Source organism: Anabrus simplex, chromosome 1 (assembly GCF_040414725.1).
Source record: "Anabrus simplex isolate iqAnaSimp1 chromosome 1, ASM4041472v1, whole genome shotgun sequence".
Lineage (NCBI taxonomy): Eukaryota > Metazoa > Arthropoda > Insecta > Orthoptera > Tettigoniidae > Anabrus > Anabrus simplex.
Genome location: NC_090265.1, coordinates 1,263,440,287 through 1,263,464,658, shown reverse-complemented (window position 1 = coordinate 1,263,464,658; position 24,372 = coordinate 1,263,440,287).

Genomic DNA, 24,372 nt, shown 5'->3' with positions numbered 1-24,372 from the left:
ACACGCTAATATTTAATTACATCAACTCACTGAAAACGCATAAATAACACCAAAAACTTCACACACAAATACACGTGCTCTTATGACAGAATCAGTAGTTCTCATGTCTATCCGCTAGAGAGAGCTCTAATAGCTTATCCCTCGATATCTGGCCGAGTGTATTCGTATATTCGTATTCTTATTTGTAGGAGCCGAGGCGCCTCCTTCTTCGGCCAGCAGAATATCTACAAGGTAATGGCCACATAAATTCTATCTTTCTTGCCGTCTCCGCCAAGTAATCCGAGGGAAAGGTTCGAATCTTTAACTATGTAAAAAAAAAAATTCTAAAATGTAAATCTTCTTTCAGCTAATGTAAATATTTCATAAAGTTTTAACTGTAAATCGGTAATAGAGAGTAAGTTACCCTCTCGAGCTTCCCTTCATCTTGGTTTGAGGTGACTACGTTTTGATAACTATTTTCTTACTGTAATGTATTAAGGTAATTTCCATGCGAGCTACCTCAGTAGTTTGGGAATAGCCCTTGTTTCATCGACCGAGAGCCCTGTAGGTTTTGATTTTTCATTATCTGTGAGTGCAGTGTACGCCTCCATTCAGTTTGTGTTCGGGCCGTTTATTTAAACTGTTCTTTTTCGCAAAGGCCCTGTAGGTTGGGTACTAGATACCCCTGTTTAAAGCTATTCCCATTTGTAATTCGTGCCTTGTGAGGCCAGAGATTGTAATATTTTGATTGTAATGTTGCCTTGAGTGGGCTGTAAGAAATCGAGAGCGGGCAAGCTCTTTTTAAAGTTTTGTAACAGTAAAGAGTGCCTCTGGAAGGCTAAATATTGTAATTTAGAGAGCAAGCGCTCTTGAATTAGGGGATTTCTACCCTTGACTAAATTGTTCCTCATTTTGAATTGAAATTCTGTAAAGTTGAGCTCGTAAAGTGTAAACTAGGGGCTTGAAGCCCAAAATTGTTAAAGTTCTGAATCTTGGATTTTTCCAAGTCTTGTTTCAAGATTGCTAATTGTACCTGTCATGTTGTTATTTGTTAATTTTTGAAATTCTAAAGAAATATAACCCTTGTTAAAGTTTTTAATTCAATTCTTGATGTTGTAGTTAGACCCATTCAAGCCCGCACCTTCTTTCATCTCTCTGCGTTCCACAAATAACCCGGAACATAAAGTATTATTATTATTATTATTACTATCTTTATTATCTATAAATTTAAAAAACTAGGTTCATTTTTGTTACATCGATTTTGAGAGAACGGCTGAACCAATTGACATGTAAAAGCATTCTGACGAAAGCGCTTGGCCTGTAAATTTGCAGAGTGTCTTTAAAAACATAAACAATTCTTGCCGTAATTACAAAAGTAGCATTCTTACCGGTCAATGCGCTCGCCAATACTTCTAGCCGCCTGAACCGTGAGAGCGTTGAGTAGATGGTACGATAGAGGTGGTGGAAGGGGGTAGGCACGCATGCCCAGTCAGACGTCGTACTGGTCAGCTGTAATTCGTGGACAGGAATAGCCACTGTTTAGCTCCACAGCAGTTCAACAGTGCACATTACAATCAAAATTTCTCTAAATATAAATGGGAGTTCGGTGTCTGGATTAAAATTAAATGCCAAAGCAGCTGACGAGATTCGATAAACACAGCTCAATATGGGATAAAGCCCGAATGGCAAATATGCACTCATGTGTATGAATTGTCTTCTAAAAATATCATAGGTAATGATATTCCTTTCTCTCTGATGCGAAAATTATTGTTCTTGGCAGAGATTTCATAAAGCTTTCGCCTGTTTTGCTACATATTTATGGCCAAACAATGATTTAGTTATAATTGCATTAAATATTCTCCTCTTTGACCCTTCTTCAAAACGCACCGCTTACGTAAAGTTGTGTGTATGTTGGGCATTCAGCCCGAAGGCAGGTTTGATCCTCCACAGTTCCGCCAACAGCTGTCATAGATAGCCTAGGCGTCACTGAAGAGTCATACTAGGGAAATGGGGAGTGAAGTAGTTTCCCGTTGCTTTCCTCACTGAGCCAGATGTTGCTATTACATATCAGTGTGTCAAGCCAACTGAAATGCATGAAAAACCACATAAAATTTTCTGATTTTAACAAGAAATCGGTAACGGCGACTACACCTCTGTAGATGGTGACGGATCAAATGTTAGTCTATTGAACTACCAGCCAGAATTTTAGCACATGATAATATCGTGATTGAAATGTATAGCAAAATGTTCACTTATGCAAGATAACATCATTTCCTCGAAAGTTGGCTTTCTTAATTAATTTGAAAGTAATTGGGCTTATACCCGGTAGTTCAAAACCATACACCAGCCTTAACAAATTAATACTGAAGATGAAGGCTAGCCACTTCATTTCCTGCATAATTCTTGAATTCCTTAGAAAAGGTTTGCCTCCACATATTCGTATTCTACAAATTGCAGCCATAGTTATGCTCCTTAGAATTCGGAACGTTTCCCAACGGGTCAAAAACGGAACGAGATTAGGGCCTAATTCTAAGAATTGTGTACGAAAATTATTTAGATTTGGAAATAATAAGTGGAGACAAAGCTGGACAGAGAGCTCTAATCCCTAGAATTGACTCGACAATATCCGATATATCACCTCAATTATTTTTCAAGAGGTATCAATTTCCAATTCGCTTGGCATTTTGTATCACGATGAATAAACCTTGAAGGGACGTGAAGGTCTGAGCCAGTGTTCAGTCATGGCCGGTTAAATGTTGTAATATCAAGCGAGAGATATTTTAAAGTTGTAATAGTGCCGAAAGGTAATTGTACAAGGAATGCACCGAGCAAATGGCTGCGCTGTTTGGGTCACGTAGCTATCAGCTTGCATTCGGGAGATAGTGGGTTCGAACCCCACAGTCGGCAACTCTGAAGATGATTCCCCGTGATTCTCTACTTTTACACCAGGCAAACGCTGGGGCTGGGGCTGTACCTTAATTAGTGGCTATGGTCGTTTTCTTCCCACTCCTAGGCCTTTCCTATCTCATCTTCCCCGTAAGACCTATCTGTGTCGGGGCGACGAAAGGAATATTATTATTATTATTATTATTATTATTATTATTATTATTATTATTATTATTATTATTATTATTATTATTATTATTATTATTATTATTATTATTATTATTATTATTATTATTACCATCAACATTTCCGTACCCAAATAATATTACAGGTGCACGTACCAAGCTTAAATTCGTGGCAGAAACCAGGTCAGCTGAGTGTCAAAATAGTGTACAAGTCCCTCGACTACGACAACAGCTACTCGAATGTTAGCTAGCATTGAGTCAGAGAGACAGATGAATTATTTCGTAAGCAGCCCAGGACAAGTATCAGACTCTAGGGATCCTCCATTTAATGTAGATTTATTCAGTAATAATTCTGTCATTTTCATCCTGTTATTGGTGACTTTTAAGGGGAGAAACAACGACATAATCAGCCCTATTTCTATTGAATGAAGGAGAAAAGGAATAAATCTGATATCTCGAAATCGTAGAATATTGGGTAAAGATAATAAAGACAATCAAAGACAGGGCAATTAAACACTCCCTAGAACAGCCAAATCTAATTACTTTTGGGATCGGAAAAGGACAAAGGTTGATCAGATGAAGTCGGACATGAAAGATGACTTAAGCAGTCTGGCAAAAGTGAGTGTAGATAATGCCAGAATCAGCAGGAGCCACACACAACTCACAAGTTCTCAATAGCTGGAAGATCTCTCTAATCTTCTACAACCAGATGTGTTATAACATGACTAAGTTGTTGGCAAAAATAAAAACAAAATAAAACATTTTAGCGTATAAATCTCTTTCACTCGTAAAACGTTACACTGTTTTAAAGTAACTGACTTATTTCGTTAAAAATACATGTGTTAAGTAATTGCAATGCATTTATTTTTCGAGAGAACCGTAAATGGGAAACTCCTTATATTTGCATCGTGTTCAAATGGAAGTACGATCGACAGTGATAACTGCCAGAAGCCTGCCATGGTCCAAGCAAGAACCTATTCTAATCGTCCTAACTGTCAGAAGTTAATAAAAGACAATCAAGAAATTTTCATATTTTCGACCCCATAACCTAGTACTTAAGGTTCGTAGAGCAACCGTTGTTGTACCACCATTATTGGGTTCAGAGAGAGCTTCGTAATGGTACCACAAAGAGAGGGTCAGAATTGATATTTTGATGGTCAATTCACCAATTATTGAAAAAAAATGTTCAACGTTCATTACTACTTATACCATAAACTGTATTTGTTTTCTCTATAATGCCACATATTTCTTACCTTGTCTATTTAGGAACAAAACGACACCTGAAACGTTTAAATCGGTCGAGGCGTTCACTCCCTACTGCATGGCGCATGAATTGTACTGTAATTAATACGCCTTATGTTGGTCATTCATTGGCCTCTCCCTCTCGAGAATTTCTGTGTTCGCTGTGTAGGCATAGTGCCGGATCTATAATAATTGAGCTCCTCCGCCGTAATTAATAAGATGCCCCTATGCTAAAAGAATTTTGTCGTCACATAATGAAATTACCAAATAATTAGGCTTCTCTTAATTATTCACGGTCAATATTTTAATCTCAGCTCAGAATTTCTATAAATATTACAGAACATTAATAAATATTAAAGAGCTTCCGTGGCTCAGGCGGAAGGGAGCCGGCCTCTCACCACTGGGTTCCGTGGTTTAAATCCCGGTCACTCCATGTGAGATTTGTGCTCGACAAAGCGGAGGCGGGACAGGTTTTTCTCCTGGTTCTCCGGTTTTCCCTGTCATATTTCATTCCAGCAACACTCTTCAATATCATTTCATTTCATCTTTCATGCATTAATCATCGCGACAGGCTTCGGCAGCCGGCACAATTCCTATCCTAGCCGCTAGATGGGGCTTCATTCATTCCATTCCTGACCCGATCGAATGACTGTAAACAGGCTGTGGATTTTCATTTTCAATAAATATTAGATATTCAAGATACGATTGCACTTCGGTGAAGTGATACTGGGGTTTGTTTATCGCAACTGTAGATGACAGCGGAGCGAGTAGTAGGCACGTCAGTTGACCGAGTACAGCCTTTCGCATTACCGACAGGACAAGATCTAATTTTACATAAGAATGTGTCAGAATTACAAGAGTAAAAACAATAGGATGTATTCAGAATGGAAGGTGTTTTGTTCTTTTAGGAACTAGCGACGTTAAAGTGATAGGAACTATGGTTTCACCAAGGACTGATCGACTGACAGAGCAGTCATAGATCTAGCGCGCTACTGTACCTGGGAACAGAGCTGGATGACAGCGCCGGACGTAAACAAGTAGTAGTTCATGGTTGAGCGCAATCATATTTTATTTTTTTACAATTGGCTTTACGTCGCACCGACACAGATAGGTCTTACAGCGACGATGGGACAGGAAAGAGCTAGGAGTGGGTAGGAAGCGGCCGTGGCCTTAAGTAAGGTACAGCCCCAGCATTTGCCTGGTGTGAAAATGGGAAATCACGGAAAACCATCTTCAGGGCTGCCGACAGTGGAGTTCGAACCCGCTATCTCCCGAATACTGGATACTGGCCGTAATTAAGCGACTGCAGCTATCGAGCTCGGTCAATCATATTTTGAGCAGGTAATACCTACCTACAGTACAACAACAAAACAACAATCTTTACTGGGCACATGAATATCGATTTTTGAAGGCGATAAAAAATCGTAATATACTTGTTGGACCTTTCGATTTCCGAATCCTGCAATCGTCTTTTAAATGCTCCACTTCTTTGACTCATGTTCCTTCCACATATACAACCTTAACAGCAAATACTACACGAAATTTCATAAAAGAATGAAAAAAGATATTACTCAACATAGAGAAGTTTACTTCTTATCCTGAATGGCCAATATTACCTGTCGTCCAAGAAAAAGTAGAACTATCGCAAAAGGATCGATTCACACTCAAGAACGACCAATCAACTACCTGCCGTCCGAAAAGAAAGGCGCCAAACATTAGCACACACAAAAAAAATCGAAGCTTACAAAATTCATCGATTATTCCACACCCACCACCTAGAAAATCCCTTTACGTTAGAGTTCCCTAAGAGTCTGTCGGCACCCCACCCCTTCCACCGCAATGCAGGGTTTCGTAGCCCATAGTCTCGAGTCAGATCGGTATCATCCTTGGAAACATCACCACGAAGGAGTGAAAGAGTGGAAATTAAAGAACATGTAGTTTTTACGACCAAATTATAGGTTACCCGCTACACCTCACAGGATTTGAGCTATTAAATCTTGTCGAATATGTGTGGTACGTGTCAATCAAATGTAAAATACAGTACAGACATTTCCAACTAGTCATCCGCGGGACCCGAACCCATTTGAAAACATATTTTATGTAAAAATTGAAGGTTTCCACAATCCGTAGCCCCGGCACCAAGCAGATCAGAGTGGTTAGCTCTATGCCCGTCCACAGCTAATTTCTGTCACCTGCTGAACAACTCAGGGCCATAGGCTTCTCCAGAAGTGGAAGCCTCGTTTTTTAATTCCTTGAATTCCTAACAGGAAGACGGGCTGGGTAGTTCAGACGGCAGAGCGCTGGGTTTCTGAGATCAAGTTGTCAGAGAATCGAACACACGTCCTTCTGGGCTAGACATATACACCTTGACGGTTTCAATTAGGCTTCTCCTTCGTATTACTACAAACATTCTGCTTATCGAATAGATTTTACAAGAGACACGTCCCTAGTCTGTAAAATAACAGATACGAAAGAATTTATACATTCAAAAACTTTTGCATATTACACCCAGAAAAATCCACATACTGCTCTCTGTTTATCTTTGTATCACGTATCTGATCGCCAGCTCTTTGAAATGCAATCTGCGGACGTGGATATGGCGTTACTAAATCAGCCTCATCGGAAACAAATAGAGCCAGACGCTATCAATAATTGCCTCTTACCGCCCCTGCCTGTCCCGCACACTCGGGCCTCATGCATGATTTATTAGCTAGCTTTCTTTTTTTCTTTTTTCTTTTTTTTTTTTTCACAAGTCAAATTGTGACAGTATATTTATTTGTATGTTGGAGGACTTTCAAAAAACAGAAACAAAAGGGGAAAAAAGAAATACTCTAGCAGTGAAATGTCAGCGAAGACGTAACTCAATAAAATCAGGATGCCTACAATCCCCGTCTCTAGTACACACAGAGCTAGTGACAAATATCACCAATAAAGTATCAGATAATTCGTCACAAGCTGTTGGGTGTCAGAAACATTAAAGGAATTTACTTTGATACTGAAGGTAAAGCAAAGAGCTGTACTAAACGATTTCAGTAGAAAAATTACAGATATCAAAGTAATTCGCCTGTCTGGTATGGTCCTTAATTTCTCGTGGATGTCTACCAACATTCAACTTCAGATATGACAGAAAATTTGAAGTAACCCTACGTCTCTTACAAGGGAAACTTAAGTAAGATTACATCGCAAGTTGCCTGAAATTTCGCTGATATACTCTAAGTATACAAAAACAATAGAAAGCCAGGGCGCAACAGCCCCGGAGGGCCTTGGCCTACCAAGCGACCGCTGCTCAGCCCGAAGGCCTGCAGATTACGAGGTGTCGTGTGTTCGGCTCGACGGATCCTCTCACCCGTTATTCTTGGCTTTCTAGACCGTGGCCGCTATCTCACCGTCAGATAACTCCTCAGTTGTAATCACGTAGGCTGAGTGGACCTCGATCAGCCCTCAGATTCAGGTTACAATCCCAGACCTGGCTGCGAATCGAAACCGGAAAAAAGCAGGCACGCTACCCCTACACCACGGGGCCGGTAATAATCTACGTATCATTTACTCAAATTCAATGCGAGGTTTAACTGGAGGTTTCGAAAATCTACATCGTAATATGTGCAAAACGCAGGGTAAGAAGTATCAGTTGTATCAGTCGTTTAGGGCAGCCTTGTACTGGCTGGACGGTGTGTAATAGATAATGCTGCGTGAATCAACGTATTCGGCACCTCTTTGTCCTCTCAACCCCGAAAAAACAACGGAGAATGAACAGCAGGCTTCAGCTGACTGCACCATCTCCACTCTCCAAGCTTGTAGGGTTGTCCGTTATAGCTGGAAAGCTGCGGTGTCACACGATATTTCCCCGCCTCAGTTTAAGGACCATCCAGTTAAAAATCGCTGCTGACTTTTGGTGCAGGGTGTTCTTACAAGATACCCGTTCTGTCAATAAAATTTCAGTTAAGATGCCTTGTGATGTCATAGACGCTTCCCTTATTAGGAGAAGAAGAAACCGTAGGGGAGTTTGGAATGTCCTAAATCGTCAATATACCGAGCTCGATAGCTGCAGTCGCTTAAGTGCGGACAGTATCCAGTAATCGGGAGATAGTGGGTTCGAGTCCCACTGTCGGCAGCCTTGAAGATGGTTTTCCGTGGTTTCCCATTTTCACACCAGGCAAATGCCGGGGCTGTACCATAATTAAGGCCACGGCCGCTTCCTTCCAACTCCTAGGCCTTTCCTATCCCATCGTCGCCGTGAGACCTATCTGTATCAGTGCGACGTAAAGCAAATAGAAAAAAATCGTCAATATACCGAGCTCGATAGCTGCAGTCGCTTAAGTGCGGCCAGTATCCAGTAATCGGGAGATAGTGGGTTCGAGCCCCACTGTCGGTAGCCCTGAAGATGGTTTTCCGTGGTTTCCCATTTTCACACCAGGCAAATGCCGCGGCTGTACCTTAATTAAGGCCACGGCCGCTTCCTTCCACTTCCTAGGCCTTTCCTCTCCCATCGTCGCCATAAGACATATCTGTGTCGGTGCGACGTAAGGCAAATAGCAACAAACAAACAAAAATCGTCAACAAGAACATTGCCAAATTTATGTTCTACATCTCTGTAATCTCTTCAGTGATAACTTTTAATGTTATGGAGAAATATTTGATATCGCTTAATTTTAAGGTAACAAATAAAATAAAATTCATCTTCAGTCAACGATGAAAATTTTACGTTTTTCGTTCAATGGCTCTCCGTAATTGTAAGAAATTGATAAAAATGTGAATCCATTCGGAAGTTTGTGAGGTACACGTAGATAAAAATGGTGTTCTTCCTTCTGTAAGGTTTCCCCATTTCTTATACCTCATCCATCCAGCCGTTACGTTACTGCTGTACTTATCCCTGTGATTGCTTTGAAGTAAATCCGAAGAGACAAATATGAACCAATTGACGATGATACATTCGGTGTAAAACGTAAAGTGGCTCAGTAATAGCTTTCCATAACGAAATTTGCTATGATTGGAGAAAATAGGGAAAGAATAAGAAAATCAGGGGCAAGTCCAATATAATACAGGATGTTCAGAAATAAAGTATAGATTTTATTGAAATAGGGACGAAATGGTTAATGTTCATAATGATACAGGTTTATCATAATGTTAAGTTCAACATGAGGATCATTCACATTACGACACATCTCCCATCTGTCGACTGTGGCACGAAGTACTTTCAGGAGAATTTGTAGTGTTGTGGCTGCAGCATCTTGTCAAATTCGGTCTCGAAGCTCCACCAATGTTGTAATGCGTTGGCGAAACACACATCCCTTGATAAATCTCCACACAGAGAAGTCGATTGGTGTAAGGTTAAGAGAACGCGCCTCCCAGATCATGGGTTCTGAATGCCAATATAGATTCCCGGAAACACGGCCTTCAAAAATATGTGAACCTCTAGGGCATAATGGCATGGTGCTCTGTCGTGCTGAAAGTAGACGGTGTTCACACGTCCATCCTGGATAAGCTGTGGTAATATAAACTCTGGCAGCATTACCCTATTGATGGTGCTTTCAGCGAAAAAGATCAGGCGTAAATTTTGTCAGGGGTTAATCCTATCCACACATTAACTTTGTGAGAGCCCAGATGATACAGTTGTACCTGTTCAACTTTCCGCAAATTTGGAAGGTTGCCTCACCGCTGAATACCACATGCTCAAGGATGCTATGATTTTCATTTGCTGCAATCAAATCCATGCACATGCTAATATGCTTTGTCAAAGCCTTGTCATGAAAATGGTGTAGAGCCTGCAGTTGTACGGATTTTTCTCCAGCGTGTGACGCAACAGTTTATGCACCATCGAGCGACCGATTTTGGACTGCGTTCGATGGATATCCTAATGGCTTCAATTCTGTCATCAGAGGTTGATGGACGGCCTTGCCCGGGGTCGTTCTTAACAGTGCCAGTACGCTTGAACTTGATCACCACCAGTTTAATTACTTTGTCTGTAGGTCCAGGTTTATAGAATCAGCGACTACAAATTTCGTCCGATTCTCACCATAAGACGACCCTTGTAACTTCAATGACACAATGGCTACCCTTTCAACCACACTTAATTAATTAATTAATTAATTAATTAATTAATGGTATTTACTTTACGTCCCACTAACTACTTTCTAAGGTCTTCGGAGACGCTGAGGTGCCGGAATTTAGTCCCGCAGGAGTTATTTTACGTGCCAGTAAATCTACCGACACGGGGCTGAAGTATTTGGGCACCTTCAAATACCACCGTACTGAGCCAGGATCGAACCTGCCACGTTGGGGTCAGAAGGCCAGCGCCTTAACCGTCTGAGCCAATCAGCCCGGCTCAACCACACTTAACGTCCTACACGTTAAGCTACCTGTAACAGCAGAACACATGTTGAGCTTTAGTCATTAAGCCAGTGCCCTGATTCCAGCAGTGACTACAAAGTGTACATCTACAATACACCTGCAATCCACTGGCATACAAATATTGCCCCTACATCCTCGTTTCTACAAAATCAATACTTAATTTCTGGACATCCTGTATATATAGAGTCGCCACAATCAGTCACTACTGATCTGCATTTAGGGCTGCCGCCCAGGTGGCAGATACCCTATCAGATTTTCCTAGTATTTTCTAAAATTATCTCAAAGAGGACGCTAATTTATCGAGCATCTCCCTTAATAATTAGTTTAATGTTATTTGCATTACGTCCCACTAACTACTTTTTCGGTCTTGGGAGACGCCGAGGTGCCGGCATTTAGTCCCGCGGGAGTTCTTTTACGTGCCAGTAAATCTACCGACACGAGGCTGAAGTATTTGGGCACCTTCAAATACCACCGTACTGAGCCAGGATCGAACCTGCCACGTTGGGGTCAGAAGGCCAGCGCCTTAACCGTCTGAGCCACTCAGCCCGGCCATCTCCCTTGGTAAATTAATGTAATCCTAATTCCGCTTCCTATAAACAAATATTTGCTCCTAATTGTCCTCTTGAATTCAAATTTTATCTTCATGATAATGTAACCTTTCCTATCTTTAAAACTCCGTCCGAGCTTATTCGTCTACTAATGGCATTCTACGCCACCTCTCCACTGGCAGCTCGGAACATACCACTTAGTCGAGCAAATCGTCTCCTTACTCTCAAGTCTACCCAGCCCAAGGTTTGCAACGTCCCCGTAAAACTGTTCTTGTTCGTAGCAGAGATTCCTCAACCACCCGCCCCCATTCAGTTACTTCAATTCGTGGACGATACTGCAATCCTAGCACCCCTTTCCTCCATCACTAGCCTACAACCTTATCTTGATTCATTCATATCCTGGTGTGACAAGTGGCATCTCCTTATTAACTCCTCCTAAACTCAATCTATCCTAATCCGTCGTAGCCGCCGTCGCTTCTCAGTGACCTGTGACCCTAACCTCCTCCGACTCACAATCCGCGACACCCCACTTACCACTCAACTCTCCTTCAAGTACCTTGGTGTGACCATAGACGAATTTCTCATTTTTCCGCCCGCATTTCCGGACCCTTTAAACCAAATCCTCCCGTCGAGCTCAGTTAGTTCGTCGGCTTGCCGGAACCTACTCACCTACACCGCCTTCATCCGCTCTGCCATCGTCTATGGTTTCACCGCTTGGCTGGCCGTTTCCGACTCTCACCCCCCCCCCCCCCTCCTTAAACCCTTCCTTTCCATGGAACGCCGCCTAGTACGCATCGCCCTCCGCCTTCCTCCACTCTTTCACACCTTTGACTTGGACAACATCTCCATTCTCGTTACCCACTATTTCCAACGTTCCCTTGACAGGTAATAATCCCATCCTCTCCCTTCTTCTGCAATCCCCTATCAAGACCCCTCTTTTTATCCGTACCCCACTCCATATCCTCAAGTCCCTTCACCCAGCCCCTCCACCCGGACAGCATGTGGAGACTGTGTAGGGGTAATTTCTCATATTCGTTGTTACCATGCCACCCCTTTTTTTTTTCTACCACACAGTAGCATACTTGCACATATCTTCACTTCTGTTTGTAACAATTTATACTTAGCGTAGTAATAATTAATAGATAGTCCCTTAATTTATGTATATCCCATATAGGTCATATGTAAATGCTTCGGCTAAATCCAGTTTTCGTATGTAAAGTTTATGTATTTTAACCTGGGGTAGTGGTGGTTGTGATTATTGTTTTAAGAGGAAGTACAACTAGGCAACCATCCTCTTTAACCTGGGGTGCGCGTGATAGATAATTTATACTTCACATACTGTACACTCTGTATTATTATATATTAAACATCAAGGTGAAAGGCTTCTATGGAAAAAGGCTCAGAAGAAGGAGATGAAGAAAAATGCTTCAGAAATAATAAATAAGATTATACCTCATCATAAACCCTTTCTTACCGGTAAGGTGTGAAGACGTTGATAAGTCCTCTCTCGTGCAATATCACGTCATCATTGAATTAGAATTAGAATTAGAATTAGAATTAGAATTAGAATTAGAATTAGAATTAGAATTAGAATTAGAATTAGAATTAGAATTGAATTAGAGCTAGCCCTAAAAATAGGAGGAAATTATCACATTGATGAAATCATTTAATTATTCCTATAGTTGTTGCTATAGCTCCAATGGCACCTGTCAAAGGCCAAGGTCTTGGATTAACTAGATGGTACTGTCTGGACGTCCTAATAGTCTGTTTATGTTCACAGGCTATGATACGGAAAGATGAATATCTATGTACGTTTTAATTATTTACTATGTTTAATAAAAAAATTTAGTTTCTTCCGTTCCAACTATGTAAAGTGTGCGTCACCTTATCTGTGCTGTTCATCATTTTTTGTTACTTATGAATTTCGTATTACAGTTATCCATGATATCTGTAAAAATGACTGTTAAAAAAACTGGTATGTCAGTCAGATACCCTATATCTATATAAATAAAATTGTTTCTGTTTGTCTGTTTGTCTGTCTGTTTGTCTGTTCCACCATCACGTCGAAACGGCTGGATAGATCTCAACCAAACTTCATATTTAGAGTATACTGACCCCGGGGAAGGTTTCGATATGCATATCATTTTAAAATCTTTGAAAAGACGGGGGTTTTATAGGAAAAACGGTTTTCCTCCATTTTCTCTTATACTATTATAGGCAAAATATCGAATTTGTCGTATAAGGACGAGACAAAGCTCAATTTAATCCTCTTGACGCAAAGAACAAAACTCGGTAAGCCCTACGGGCCCGAAAACCATGTTTTAAGGCCCTAAAACCAACCGTTACGGAGATATTGGCACCACACTACCCCTGCTCTAGGAATCGGATAAAGAAATGAACTGCCGTAACCATGGCAACGTCAGCTCCAGGATTCTAGAGCAGTGAGATTATGCATGTACGTTTGGGCATAGCTGTCAACCAAAATAGGTACAAATAAGACTTAATATCTGGGAAAAAAATATACTGTTGTGTAAGGCACTCATAGGACTCCTTTGGGCGGGGATGGAAAGGGGGTGAAGAACGAGTGTAAAAATCTTACTATATATAGAAATGGAAGTGTGTGTGTAAATGACACATCTCCAACTAAACCACTGGAGCAATTTCAACCAAACTTGGTACACGAATCACTTACTATCGGGAGACGATCACTGTGGGGGGTAAGCCATCCCTAGCGCCCTTAAGGGAGAGGGTCAGGGGGGTGGTAGTTACAATAATAATCGAGAATAGTGTCGAATTCATAGTTTTCGGGGTCGCTGAGTTGAAAAGTGATACTCTAGAATTTTTTTAAAATCCAGCCCCCTTTTAGGTTGGGAGCAAAGGGTGGGGGGGGGGGGGGTGGGGTGAGATATAGAAATAATTAAAAACAGTTTCGAATCCATAGATTTCAGGGTCTCTGAGATGAATAGTATTACTCCGGATTTTTTGCAAATCCAAGTGGGGAGCGAAGGGGGTGAGATATAAAATTAATCGAACAACTACATATAAAAATATTATCTTCTTCTTCTTACTATATATAAAAATTGATGTATGTGTGTGCGTGGGTGTGTGGGTGTGGGTGTGTATATGACACATCTCCTCCTAAACCACTGGAGCAATTTCACCAAACGTGGTACACTTATCAATTAGTATCAGGAGACAAACCGCGTGAGGGTAAGACACCCCTAGCACCCTTTTGGCAGGGGGCGAGGGGAGTGGTATAAAAATAATCTTATAAATAAAGTTGTTCGTTTCTGTTTGTCTGTTTGTCTGTTTGTTTGTTTGTTTGTTTGTTTGTTTGTTTGTTTGTTTGTTTGTTTGTTTGTTTGTTTGTTTGTTTGTTTGTTTGTTTGGCTTAAGTGCGGCCAATATCCAGTATTCGGGAGATAGTAGGTTCGAACCCCACTGTCGGCAGCTCTGAAAATGGTTTTCCGTGGTTTCCCATTTTCACACCAGGCAAATGCTGGGGCTGTACCTTAATTAAGGCCACGGCCGATTCCTTCCAACTCCTATCCCTTCCCTGTCCCATCGTCGCCATAAGACCTATCTGTGTCGGTGCGACGTAAAGCAACTAGCAAAATAAAAAGAATAAAAATGTTTGTTTGTTCCACCATCACGTCGAAAGGGCTGGATAGATCTCAACCAAGCTTCATATTTAGAGTATAGTCACCCCGGGGAAGGTTTCGATATGCATATCATTTTAAAATCTTTGAAAAGACGGGGGTCTATAGGAAAACCACAACGGTCTTCCTCCATTTTCTCTTATACTATTGATTTTCTGCAAACTCTGTGGACCGTATGTGAAAGGTCTCTTCATCACAAACAACTTTCGTTGTGTTCATAATTTACCTTACTCTTCAAATGACGGAGAAATTTACTATTTTCTGCCGATACCATGCTCGGCATTGAGGGACCGACAGAGCGATAACGAATATATGGGTTACCATGGCAACGTCTCTGACTGCTTGCCAGCAGGGAAGTAACGTATTGTCATTTTCCTCATCATTCCTTTAAATTCGTGGTTGTTCCTTGGGTAGAAAGCAAGAGAGTCGTCAATCGGCCATTCTGCGGGATATTGGCGGAATATCATTGGAGGTTATAATCGTCCTCGAATAGCATAAGTAATAACACAAATATTCATCTTCTTATCTGATTACCTAAGAATCCCTGCGCCTAAATTTCTCTCCGATTACCGCTTTCTTATATCCATAACTCACTCCGGCATAATTTATTGAGGAGCATTTGATTTTCCAATACATTCACTTGGTATTTATATATTTGTCGTCATCCGGATGTCCTCTGTTATAATCTATTTTCTATTAATTTCAACTTACTAAACTGTATTACTTTCTTCCTTAATTACCACGTATGTATGCGAGTGCTAATCCCGAATGCTGTATACTCTTTCCTTTGAGGAAATATTCTAAGCTATGCAAATGTATAACTTCTGGCCCAGGAAAATTCCGAAATATGGATGCAATTTTAACGGCGGTGCAGACCTTCGTTTCGGGGTAATTGGTGGCTAATCAGTAAGTCGTATCAAAAGTCACAAAGCAAATTGCGTTTCATTTTGGAGAGATCTACAACTTTTGTCCTGTGACTTTTCGTCGTATTTCTATCCCTAATACATTAAACACAAGTTGATTTTGTACTTTTACACGTATATGTTATCATTTGGCACACTTATAGGAAAGGTAGAATCATGACATTCGGCACGCACATTGACATGACCATTGGCAATGTTATAGCCAAATTTTATGATTCTAGCTGTCACATGAGAATCAAAAATATAAAGTAGCATTCAAAAACTGTACAAGATTTCACCCCATTCAATGACTCTAACTCAATCTAACCCATAAATAAAGGAGATACGAGAAGATGTCATAGGACCAACCATGTAGAGCACTGAAAGGGGCGTCTGATGGTGAAGTCCGTTTGTAGATACGTCGTACAGTTGCAAAGCAGTAACTATCGAAATAAAGGTCTACACTTCTAGAGTATGTCTGTACATTGACAATTTTGGCGAAATTTCCGTACAGTTATCCGTTTCAGGTGTAATAATGACCATCTGCATATATTCTGTTTTGGTGTCTGTCTGTTTGTTTGTTTGTCTGTTTGTCTAAAACTTGGAAACTACTGGATATATTTCCACCAAACTTGATATTTAGAATCCATCTGTCCTTTGGTAGGTTTTAGGGCAAGTATTGTTTCTGAATCCCTGAATTGACTGGGGGATTATACGAAACCGAAACCGTCATTTTGCAACCAAACTTAATGTAAATTTAGCTGCCGTAATGGAAATTCATTTCTAGGCCTTTTTCCTCATGTGCATCATTTCAATACGAGGATTAATAAGGGAGATATCATTAACGGACCGTTTTCCGGTACAAGTCCCACCGGACTTAACTCAAGAGCGGGTGCGTGTAAAGCGTATGTTTTACAACTTGAAAACTACTGAAGATATTTGAGTCAAACTTTATATTAACCTCCACCTGTCCAACGGTAGGTGTTAATCGTCAATAACATTTCATGTTCCCGGAATGGACTGGCGGTTTATAGGGAACCGAAATGGTGATTTTACTCTTCCAGAATATATACAGTACAAGACCAACCTGACTGGAAATCGACCAAACATGATGGAATTCCATCTCTAAAACTTTTTTTCATGTGCATTTTTTCGACAGGAGGATTAATAAGGGAGATATCATAAACGGTCCGTTTTTCCGGTTAAGTCCAGCGGATATAGCCCAAAAGGTGTTGTACGTGGAGCGGGTTCCTTATTTATCTATGTAAATAAAATCGTAACTACTGTGTGCCTGTACATAGACTATTTTGTCGAAATTTTCGTACAGCTACACGCTTAAGGGGTAATAATGATCATCTGCATATTTTTTGGTTTAGTATCTTGAAAGTTCTACTTTTTACACTTCTCACTGAAAACCCAGATTGCGGCATAATCTGCCAGTCGAGAAAGAAAACTGAAATTTGGCAAAATTTTACGACTTAGCCTGTAACGGGCGGAAAACTTCCAAGAGCTTTAAATTTTTCCCTTTCTATCCCGAAGAATATCGAAATATGGAGGCAATTTTAATGATGGTGCAGACCTTCGGGAAGTATCATCACATAACGGATGGCACAATCCCCGTTCAATTTGGAGTGATCTACAACCTTGGTCGTACGACTTTTTGTCGTATTTATATCCATTTTACGTTTGACTTTTCTCTATTTCTCGATCTTAAGTAAAGTAGTACTTTTCACATACATAATTCATACCTTCCATCACTTAGAGGAAAGATAGAATCATCATACTCTACACGAAAATTGGTCCACCCAGTAGCCATATGTGAGCCAAATGCTATGTATGTAGCTGTCACTTAATTATCCGAAAAGCAATGCAATGTGAGATAATCTTACACAAATTTTACCCAAGTTTCTAACTCAATCTGACCCATGAATAGATGAGATATCATATGACCAGCAATTTAGGCCGCTAAATCCGGCGTCTTATGGTACAATCTTTTCTCGATATGATGTACCGTTTAGAAGCAGTTAATCTGTAAATGAAGGTCTGCAATATTGTAAACAAGCACATACTTTCGTATGTCGAACTATATATATTCACTGATGTCGATTTTGTAGCGATCGAGATAGGGTGTGTCTGCTATTGTAATCAGTACTCCGCACACCGACTATGACTGGCAGTAGGAATGGAGTCCTTCTCCAATTCCTGTGTAACTGGCATTAATGAGGCAGGCCTACCATTGTAATGAATAATTCACTTCTCGATTTGACTTTCAGAAGGCAAAGGAGCATGCAGCATACAGTCTTTGGCTGTAGGCAAGCGTTCCCGCAGTTATAAACAGATGTACCCATCTAAAATGTGACTGGCATTAGGCATACTGGCCTGCTATTTTGATGGAAACTCATCAACTTGGTGTGACTGGCAGGAAGCTGGCTGGAGTTGGAAAAGGGGCCTATCATTATAATGATAACTGCACAACTCAATTTTGACTGGTTGTAGGGAAGTTTCCTGCCATTATAATAAAAACTCTTCAATTTGTAATATGTCTGGAGGTAGGAAAGGGGGCCTGCAATTGTAACGGAAACTCCCCAAATAGATTGTGACCGCGCAGTAGGCAATGGGGCCTGCAATTATAATGTAAACTTCCCAACTCGATTGTGAATCGCAGTAGGGAAGTGAGCCTGTCGTTATCATCACAAATCCGTAACAAGCACTTTACACTGGAAACAACGTATGGGGACCTCTGCATATTGTTTCTCGGATAACGCTAAGAGACATGCTATTTTAAAACAATCTTATTTACTGCATGTACAGTATTTACTTCAATATTCGTATACAATGCAGAATACCGTAGCGAAGCACGGGTACATTTGCTAGTCTATATAAATAAAATTGTTTCTGTTTGTCTGTTTGTCTGTCTGTTTGTCTGTTCCACCATCACGTCGAAACGGCTGGATAGATCTCAACCAAACTTCATATTTAGAGTATACTGACCCCGGGGAAGGTTTCGATATGCATATCATTTTAAAATCTTTGAAAAGACGGGGGTTTTATAGGAAAAACGGTTTTCCTCCATTTTCTCTTATACTATTATAGGCAAAATATCGAATTTGTCGTATAAGGACGAGACAAAGCTCAATTTAATCCTCTTGACGCAAAGAACAAAACTCGGTAAGCCCTACGGGCCCGAAAACCATGTTTTAAGGCCCTAAAACCAACCGTTACGGAGATATTGGCACCCTGTCTGGACGTCCTAATAGTCTGTTTATGTTCACAGGCTATGATACGGAAAGATGAATATCTATGTACGTTTTAATTATTTACTATGTTTAATAAAAAAATTTAGTTTCTTCCGTTCCAACTATGTAAAGTGTGCGTCACCTTATCTGTGCTGTTCATCATTTTTTGTTACTTATGAATTTCGTATTACAGTTATCCATGATATCTGTAAAAATGACTGTTAAAAAAACTGGTATGTCAGTCAGATACCCTATATCTATATAAATAAAATTGTTTCTGTTTGTCTGTTTGTCTGTCTGTTTGTCTGTTCCACCATCACGTCGAAACGGCTGGATAGATCTCAACCAAACTTCATATTTAGAGTATACTGACCCCGGGGAAGGTTTCGATATGCATATCATTTTAAAATCTTTGAAAAGACGGGGGTTTTATAGGAAAAACGGTTTTCCTCCATTTTCTCTTATACTATTATAGGCAAAATATCGAATTTGTCGTATAAGGACGAGACAAAGCTCAATTTAATCCTCTTGACGCAAAGAACAAAACTCGGTAAGCCCTACGGGCCCGAAAACCATGTTTTAAGGCCCTAAAACCAACCGTTACGGAGATATTGGCACCCTGTCTGGACGTCCTAATAGTCTGTTTATGTTCACAGGCTATGATACGGAAAGATGAATATCTATGTACGTTTTAATTATTTACTATGTTTAATAAAAAAATTTAGTTTCTTCCGTTCCAACTATGTAAAGTGTGCGTCACCTTATCTGTGCTGTTCATCATTTTTTGTTACTTATGAATTTCGTATTACAGTTATCCATGATATCTGTAAAAATGACTGTTAAAAAAACTGGTATGTCAGTCAGATACCCTATATCTATCTATCTATATAAATAAAATTGTTTCTGTTTGTCTGTTTGTCTGTCTGTTTGTCTGTTCCACCATCACGTCGAAACGGCTGGATAGATCTCAACCAAACTTCATATTTAGAGTATACTGACCCCGGGGAAGGTTTCGATATGCATATCATTTTAAAATCTTTGAAAAGACGGGGGTTTTATAGGAAAAACGGTTTTCCTCCATTTTCTCTTATACTATTATAGGCAAAATATCGAATTTGTCGTATAAGGACGAGACAAAGCTCAATTTAATCCTCTTGACGCAAAGAACAAAACTCGGTAAGCCCTACGGGCCCGAAAACCATGTTTTAAGGCCCTAAAACCAACCGTTACGGAGATATTGGCACCACACTACCCCTGCTCTAGGAATCGGATAAAGAAATGAACTGCCGTAACCATGGCAACGTCAGCTCCAGGATTCTAGAGCAGTGAGATTATGCATGTACGTTTGGGCATAGCTGTCAACCAAAATAGGTACAAATAAGACTTAATATCTGGGAAAAAAATATACTGTTGTGTAAGGCACTCATAGGACTCCTTTGGGCGGGGATGGAAAGGGGGTGAAGAACGAGTGTAAAAATCTTACTATATATAGAAATGGAAGTGTGTGTGTAAATGACACATCTCCAACTAAACCACTGGAGCAATTTCAACCAAACTTGGTACACGAATCACTTACTATCGGGAGACGATCACTGTGGGGGGTAAGCCATCCCTAGCGCCCTTAAGGGAGATGGTCAGGGGGGTGGTAGTTACAATAATAATCGAGAATAGTGTCGAATTCATAGTTTTCGGGGTCGCTGAGTTGAAAAGTGATACTCTAGAATTTTTTTAAAATCCAGCCCCCTTTTAGGTTGGGAGCAAAGGGTGGGGGGGTGGGGTGAGATATAGAAATAATTAAAAACAGTTTCGAATCCATAGATTTCAGGGTCTCTGAGATGAATAGTATTACTCCGGATTTTTTGCAAATCCAAGTGGGGAGCGAAGGGGGTGAGATATAAAATTAATCGAAAAACTACATATAAAAATATTATCTTCTTCTTCTTACTATATATAAAAATTGATGTATGTGTGTGCGTGGGTGTGTGGGTGTGGGTGTGTATATGACACATCTCCTCCTAAACCACTGGAGCAATTTCACCAAACGTGGTACACTTATCAATTAGTATCAGGAGACAAACCGCGTGAGGGTAAGACACCCCTAGCACCCTTTTGGCAGGGGGCGAGGGGAGTGGTATAAAAATAATCTTATAAATAAAGTTGTTCGTTTCTGTTTGTCTGTTTGTTTGTTTGTTTGTTTGTTTGTTTGTTTGTTTGTTTGTTTGTTTGTTTGGCTTAAGTGCGGCCAATATCCAGTATTCGGGAGATAGTAGGTTCGAACCCCACTGTCGGCAGCTCTGAAAATGGTTTTCCGTGGTTTCCCATTTTCACACCAGGCAAATGCTGGGGCTGTACCTTAATTAAGGCCACGGCCGATTCCTTCCAACTCCTATCCCTTCCCTGTCCCATCGTCGCCATAAGACCTATCTGTGTCGGTGCGACGTAAAGCAACTAGCAAAATAAAAAGAATAAAAATGTTTGTTTGTTCCACCATCACGTCGAAAGGGCTGGATAGATCTCAACCAAACTTCATATTTTGAGTATACTCACCCCGGGGAAGGTTTCGATATGCATATCATTTTAAAATCTTTGAAAAGACGGGGGTCTATAGGAAAACTACAACGGTCTTCCTCCATTTTCTCTTATACTATTGATTTTCTGCAAACTCTGTGGACCGTATGTGAAAGGTCTCTTCATCACAAACAACTTTCGTTGTGTTCATAATTTACCTTACTCTTCAAATGACGGAGAAATTTACTATTTTCTGCCGATACCATGCTCGGCATTGAGGGACCGACAGAGCGATAACGAATATATGGGTTACCATGGCAACGTCTCTGACTGCTTGCCAGCAGGGAAGTAACGTATTGTCATTTTCCTCATCATTCCTTTAAATTCGTGGTTGTTCCTTGGGTAGAAAGCAAGAGAGTCGTCAATCGGCCATTCTGCGGGATATTGGCGGAATATCATTGGAGGTTATAACCGTCCTCGAATAGCATAAGTAATAACACAAATATTCATCTTCTTATCTGATTACCTAAGAATCCCTGCGCCTAAATTTCTCTCCGATTACCGCTTTCTTATATCCATAACTCACTCCGGCATAATTTATTGAGGAGCATTTGATTTTCCAATACATTCACTTGGTATTTATATATTTGTCGTCATCCGGATGTCCTCTGTTATAATCTATTTTCTATTAATTTCAACTTACTAAACTGTATTACTTTCTTCCTTAATTACCACGTATGTATGCGAGTGCTAATCCCGAATGCTGTACACTCTTTCCTTTGAGGAAATATTCTAAGCTATGCAAATGTATAACTTCTGGCCCAGGAAAATTCCGAAATATGGATGCAATTTTAACGGCGGTGCAGACCTTCGTTTCGGGGTAATTGGTGGCTAATCAGTAAGTCGTATCAAAAGTCACAAAGCAAATTGCGTTTCATTTTGGAGAGATCTACAACTTTTGTCCTGTGACTTTTCGTCGTATTTCTATCCCTAATACATTAAACACAAGTTGATTTTGTACTTTTACACGTATATGTTATCATTTGGCACACTTATAGGAAAGGTAGAATCATGACATTCGGCACGCACATTGACATGACCATTGGCAATGTTATAGCCAAATTTTATGATTCTAGCTGTCACATGAGAATCAAAAATATAAAGTAGCATTCAAAAACTGTACAACATTTCACCCCATTCAATGACTCTAACTCAATCTAACCCATAAATAAAGGAGATACGAGAAGATGTCATAGGACCAACCATGTAGAGCACTGAAAGGGGCGTCTGATGGTGAAGTCCGTTTGTAGATACGTCGTACAGTTGCAAAGCAGTAACTATCGAAATAAAGGTCTACACTTCTAGAGTATGTCTGTACATTGACAATTTTGGCGAAATTTCCGTACAGTTATCCGTTTCAGGTGTAATAATGACCATCTGCATATATTCTGTTTTGGTGTCTGTCTGTTTGTTTGTTTGTCTGTTTGTCTAAAACTTGGAAACTACTGGATATATTTCCACCAAACTTGATATTTAGAATCCATCTCTCCTTTGGTAGGTTTTAGGGCAAGTATTGTTTCTGAATCCCTGAATTGACTGGGGGATTATACGAAACCGAAACCGTCATTTTGCAACCAAACTTAATGTAAATTTAGCTGCCGTAATGGAAATTCATTTCTAGGCCTTTTTCCTCATGTGCATCATTTCAATACGAGGATTAATAAGGGAGATATCATTAACGGACCGTTTTCCGGTACAAGTCCCACCGGACTTAACTCAAGAGCGGGTGCGTGTAAAGCGTATGTTTTACAACTTGAAAACTACTGAAGATATTTGAGTCAAACTTTATATTAACATCCACCTGTCCAACGGTAGGTGTTAATCGTCAATAACATTTCATGTTCCCGGAATGGACTGGCGGTTTATAGGGAACCGAAATGGTGATTTTACTCTTCCAGAATATATACAGTACAAGCCCAACCTGACTGGAAATCGACCAAACATGATGGAATTCCATCTCTAAAACTTTTTTTCATGTGCATTTTTTCGACAGGAGGATTAATAAGGGAGATATCATAAACGGTCCGTTTTTCCGGTTAAGTCCAGCGGATATAGCCCAAAAGGTGTTGTACGTGGAGCAGGTTCCTTATTTATCTATGTAAATAAAATCGTAACTACTGTGTGCCTGTACATAGACTATTTTGTCGAAATTTTCGTACAGCTACACGCTTAAGGGGTAATAATGATCATCTGCATATTTTTTGGTTTAGTATCTTGAAAGTTCTACTTTTTACACTTCTCACTGAAAACCCAGATTGCGGCATAATCTGCCAGTCGAGAAAGAAAACTGAAATTTGGCAAAATTTTACGACTTAGCCTGTAACGGGCGGAAAACTTCCAAGAGCTTTAAATTTTTCCCTTTCTATCCCGAAGAATATCGAAATATGGAGGCAATTTTAATGATGGTGCAGACCTTCGGGAAGTATCATCACATAACGGATGGCACAATCCCCGTTCAATTTGGAGTGATCTACAACCTTGGTCGTACGACTTTTTGTCGTATTTATATCCATTTTACGTTTGACTTTTCTCTATTTCTCGATCTTAAGTAAAGTAGTACTTTTCACATACATAATTCATACCTTCCATCACTTAGAGGAAAGATAGAATCATCATACTCTACACGAAAATTGGTCCACCCAGTAGCCATATGTGAGCCAAATGCTATGTATGTAGCTGTCACTTAATTATCCGAAAAGCAATGCAATGTGAGATAATCTTACACAAATTTTACCCAAGTTTCTAACTCAATCTGACCCATGAATAGATGAGATATCATATGACCAGCAATTTAGGCCGCTAAATCCGGCGTCTTATGG